Below are 5,232 nucleotides of genomic sequence, written 5' to 3'. Positions count from 1 at the left end.
GTGCTTGTTCCAGGCTTTACCCAGTGTTTGCTTAAGGTCCTGGTATTCACCTGACCTGGGGCCTTTGCGTCAGAGGAGGGTCCCATAGGGAGCCCTCACCTCTCTTCCTGGAGCGCGAGCACCTCAACAGCTTTGTATCTCATCTGGGCGCCATATCGTCAAACTCCACCTTGAGCCCTCAAAGCTTTCTTTGGAGGTCTCATCTTGCATCTTTCGCTTGTTCTTGGAGCCATCGCCTCCCCATTCTCATCCCGCCTCATTTTTAGATTCCACCTTGGAGCTCTCACACTTGCTTTCTAATCTGTGTCTCTCTTCAGTTCTCACATTCCACCAGGGGCCTCCTATCTCCTCACTCTGTGTGTGTGTGTGTGTGTGTGGCTCTGTGTGTGTGTGTGTGTGGCTCTGTGTGTGTGTGTGTATGGCTCTGTTGTTGTGGCTCTCTCGGTGTGTGTGTGTGGCTCTCTGTGTGTGTGTGTGGCTCTGTGTGTGTGTGAGTGGCTCTCTGTGTGTGTGTGTGTGTGTGTGGCTCTGTGTGTGTGTGTGGTTGGCTCTGTGTGTGTGTGTGTGTGTGTGTGTGTGGCTCTGTGTGTGTGTGGCTCTGTGTGTGTGTGTGTGTGCGGCTCTGTGTGTGTGTGTGGCTCTGTGTGTGTGTGGCTGTGTGTGTATGTGTGTGTGTATGTGGCTCTCTGCATGTGCGTCTGGCTCTGTGTGTGTGTGTGGCTCTGTGTAGGTGTGTGTGTGTGTGTGTGGCTCTGTGTCCGCCAATACTCTCTACTACTCTCTAATGCTCACCTATTGCCATTGTAAATGACAATGCCATTTATGTTTTTTTTAAAACAAAACATTTTAAAAATGCAATTTGCAGTGCCAATAGCTCTAACTTTAACAAAGCCGAGACTATTGCATTGTAAATGCTTGTTGTTTCTTGCTTTTCAGTTTAGTATGCTTTTCTGTTTAGTCTGCGTTGTCCATGAGTGGGCAAAACTGTTACGGTACTGTTTACAGCCGCTCTGTCCCATAACATGGCCGCCGTCGTCCGTAGGTTTTCTGCCTCAATGTCCCATCCTATCATGGCGCCTGTTCTCTGCTGGTGCACCACAACACGTACTTGTTTCTGTGGGCCGCAGGTGTTGTGGGATGGCTGATGACACCCAGCCAGCTACCAAAATGAAAGACTGCTGTGGACTGTAAGACTTCCAGTAAAGAGTAATTTCCAATATATAAAGACTTGTGCTTTGTCCTGTGTAACATATAATCCGGTTAAGCCAGTACAAATCACGGACTATAAATCCCAGGATGCATGGTAGACAACCGTTTCCCGGGTGGAATCCCTCAAAAGGACAACCATATTTATATACCCAGTTATTTTGACACACAAAAGAGCGACCCAACATGTGTTTTAAAATGATTAAATCCCGGAGTCGTGACTGTGAGCGCGATCCTCCGTAAAGATCACATTTCAGATCTGTGCCAAAGATGGAACAGACCACGGTAGGCTCACCCGGTTGCCACAGGCCGCATAGCTTTCTTTTTCCCAGCATTCAATGGTCATTTGCATATCACGCAGTGTTGTTTACCGTGAATTATAATGAAAGTTCGGCTGAAGACCACAAATTTCTTTAAGCATGCTCATGATTTTTCTAAACGCACTCGGCGTTGTATTTATATGACATTTAAATGACATTTTGTACTCGCGCTAACAGACATAGAGCTAGCCGTCAGCCAGAGTGTTTTACCAAGAACGTTATTGTAAAAAGGGTTTCTGACGTGAGTGGCACACAGGGAGCTGCGGGGCAACCCGGAGCTCTTTGTGCGGAATCGATATCAAGAGATTTCGGAAACATAATTTTTGTGAACGGGGCTGCTGGTGACCGACTGTCCGTGCGCCCCAATCATACTGTTAATGAAAGATCAAAGGTGCCACCTGGCAAAGTCTCGGAAAGGTGGGGATGACCGATAAACTTATATATTAGTTATTCTTTTAAGATGATTAAAAGTTTATCCCCGAATTAATAAAGCCTTAATAGGGTTCTGGGACGGTGCTATTAAAAATCGTCTAACGCCGAAATTATTTATCCCTTAGCTTTACACACTTCAAACAGTAATTACAAATAAACTAATTACAACTGTAAATACAATTCTTTTCATGTATCATGCCTGGCCCTTCCCAGAATCTTAAAAGGTGAACATATCAATGCTAGTATTTTTCTCTGGGGAATGTGGGAACTTTAGGCCCTGTGCCAGCACAAACTGGCACATGACATGGTATGTACTTTTCAGCTAGCTGGTGCTGCGAACGACCGTTGGCCGACGCAGCCCCACCCGGTGCGGAACGTTCGAAGCAGCTGATAGAGCGAGCTGCAGAAAATATTTTATTCTGACTTGTGGATACAATTCCCCATAACATTAACTGATTAATTAATGCACTGTTGCATGATTTATTTTATTAATCCAACCTAGATTAAGTTTGCACCACACATGAACACGCGGGAAACTAATTACATGTGCTCTTGTCGCATTTGCAAGTCTGTTTTTGTAACACATTATTAATATTGTCCTGTTTGTTATGTCTGTCCTATTGTCTTTGTCACTATTAATATGCAGCTGATCATTAATGGCATGTGCTTTTATATGTGCTTATATGTATGTCCTATGTTGTGTTTGTCTGTCTGTGTATCATTTAATCATCTTTTTACTCTTTCAGAAACATAAAGCTGGATTACATGAAGAATGGTAGATATTTTATGTGCTGCTTTATTTGTTTGCTTCTGCTAGTTGTCATTTATTAATGGGTTAATTACTAGCAGGGAAAGGGTGGGTAACAGAAGGATTTGTTTTACCTGAATTAATTATTCTTTTGTGTTTGTTTAAATAATACTTTTCTGAAAAAGTGACGCAAGCTGAAAGTGGCGCAGGGACGCAAGCAAAAAGTGGCGCAGAAAATTGACGCCCTTCTAGAAAAGGCCTGCAGATGTTGAAAGCCACATGAGAGACCCATATTTTGAAGTGAATGATAAACTTCTATTTTGAAAACATTAGAAAATGAACTGCTAAAGACAACTCTGTGGAGTGGGTTTGGATGTGCCACGAAAGCTCAGAACGGTCTGGCTCAAGGCTAAAAGGAAGAGACGTGACAAGATTTTGTATTGCTTGAACATTTTTGCTACAAATTGTAGCGGACTAAGGAACTGTCGCCAGGATTCTGTGCATGAACAATGACTCTGTGTAAAGCCTGGTCTCGTGGTGGAAGATGTCACAGTTTACTGTGGCGTGAGGTGATTCAGCCAATGGAGAGCCAGAATTCAGCTGTTGGAATGTGAAAAATAGTTAGCTCAGCTTATTTTAGAGTATAAGAATCGGCGTTAGCTGCAAACTTTTGGCTTACGCTCTTGATTCCAGAAGGACGTGTTCTGCTGTCCGATGATTACACGTAAGAAATGTAACTTTTTAAGACTATGTTTTCAGGCGATGAGGGTAGAGACAGAATAGTTAGTTAGGTTTTGGAAATGCTCTTTTCACTTATTTCTGCTAATTAATAATATTATCTTGAATTAAACTCTCTTTATAAAATGCTGAATAATACTTACTTATGACTTTTTCTAATGCTTGCTTAATAAAGTTCCAAACCTAAGTTTTTCTAAATATGTTTTAATAAACTTTTTAAAAATGACAAGCTGGTTTTGTTTTTTGATAAGAGTTCAATTACAACATATAGTATCCATTCACCTCACTCTCTATGTTTATGGGCCTGGTATTGATTGGTAAGTGTGATAGTGGATTGTGTCATCATTTATAAAGAATTTTAGTTTCTAGGCTCCATCACAGCTAAGGTGTTCATTTCACAAAAAACAGTTTATGCTGCTTGGCATTGCTTACCGTCAAGGGGGCGTTACTGGGGTATTACTTGGATGGATAAACCTTTGGGCCATATTCTCAAAGACTCATCGCTGAGTTAGAGGCACTTTATTGCAGCCATAATGGCGATAAATGTATTGCCCTATTTACAAGCTGGCAGCCGCAAAAATCATCGCCACAGATGACACCAGCAACTAACGCTAATGATATGCAGAGTAGGCGTTCCTGTGCAAAAAGCTGAGACAACACCACTTCGCAACATTCTCAACGACCAGCCAGATTGACGATAAGATCCCCAAAAATGCAATAAGGTGCGTTAGCAGCAGTGATTTAACACCTGCTCTTACCTGGTGTAAAGTCGGACGACAACCTGCACCATAAAAGGGAGCCCAGCCTAGAGCCACACCTGAAGAACAACAGATGCCCAGGACAACTGAACAGGCAGGCTGGACACCCAAGAGGGCCACAACACCCACCGCCATAATCCCCATGACCGCCGCCAACACCCCCGCCCCCTCACCCCCCCCGGACTACCACAGAGGCAGCGCAGACACAGACAGCAGACCTTCAGAAAACGCACCAGCTCCCCAGACTTAACACCAGAGGATGTCAATGCCCACTACAGGCTCAAAGGACAACCATCCTCTGCCTCCTGACCATCATTGCCCACAGGCTGACGGTACCAATACAGCAGACAACCAACATCCCTCCGCAGACAAAGCTGCTGGCTGTGCTGAATCTGTTGGCCTCTGGTACCTTCCAACCAATAATCATCAGAGCCGGAGGAGTCTCACAGCCAGCCCTATCAAAATTCCCCACACCTGTCTTGGATGCCATTATCAGCTTGGTACCCCAGCACCTTCACTTGCCCCACACTGCGTAGGAACAGCTGAAGACCAAGCAAGACTTTAATGCCACAGCTGGCTTCCTGCACGTGTTAGGGGCAATTGACTGCACACATGTCGTACTTGTGCCCCCTGCCGACACTGTACACAATTACCGCAACAGAAAGCACACACATTCTATCAATGTAAAGGTAATAGTGGACCACCAGGGACTCTTCACCAATGTTGTCGCCAACTACCCAGGCAGTGTGCATGATTCCTCCATCTTCCGACAGTCAATCATCAACCAGCCCTTTGAGGCTGGCAGCTACGGAAATGCATTGCTCATTAGTAAGTACCAAATGAACACACCACACATCCCAACTCCACAATCATGCAACTCACAACTCTGGCAATGCACACGTTACAAACTCACATACAACATGCCAAACAACATGCCCACCTACCAGACATGACAGCACAACTTACTGCACGCCATCCGCAAACACCATCAGCTGATCCGCGCCACCAAGAAGAACGACTGGACAACAAC

The 5,232-nt window shown here is 44.6% G+C and overlaps 1 non-coding gene across 1 annotated transcript; it reads left to right on the top strand.

Annotated features, from left to right (window-relative positions):
- Positions 1-1,751: 1,751 nt before the first annotated feature.
- LOC147746446 (U11 spliceosomal RNA) lies at positions 1,752-1,891 on the top strand. The gene has a single exon (XR_015300271.1). It is a non-coding gene; the product is annotated as a U11 spliceosomal RNA (small nuclear RNA).
- Positions 1,892-5,232: the final 3,341 nt, after the last annotated feature.

This window comes from Lissotriton vulgaris, chromosome 1_1, assembly GCF_964263255.1.
Source record: "Lissotriton vulgaris chromosome 1_1, aLisVul1.2, whole genome shotgun sequence".
NCBI classification, from domain to species: Eukaryota; Metazoa; Chordata; class Amphibia; order Caudata; family Salamandridae; genus Lissotriton; species Lissotriton vulgaris.
This window is presented reverse-complemented; position numbering and strand designations above follow the sequence as displayed.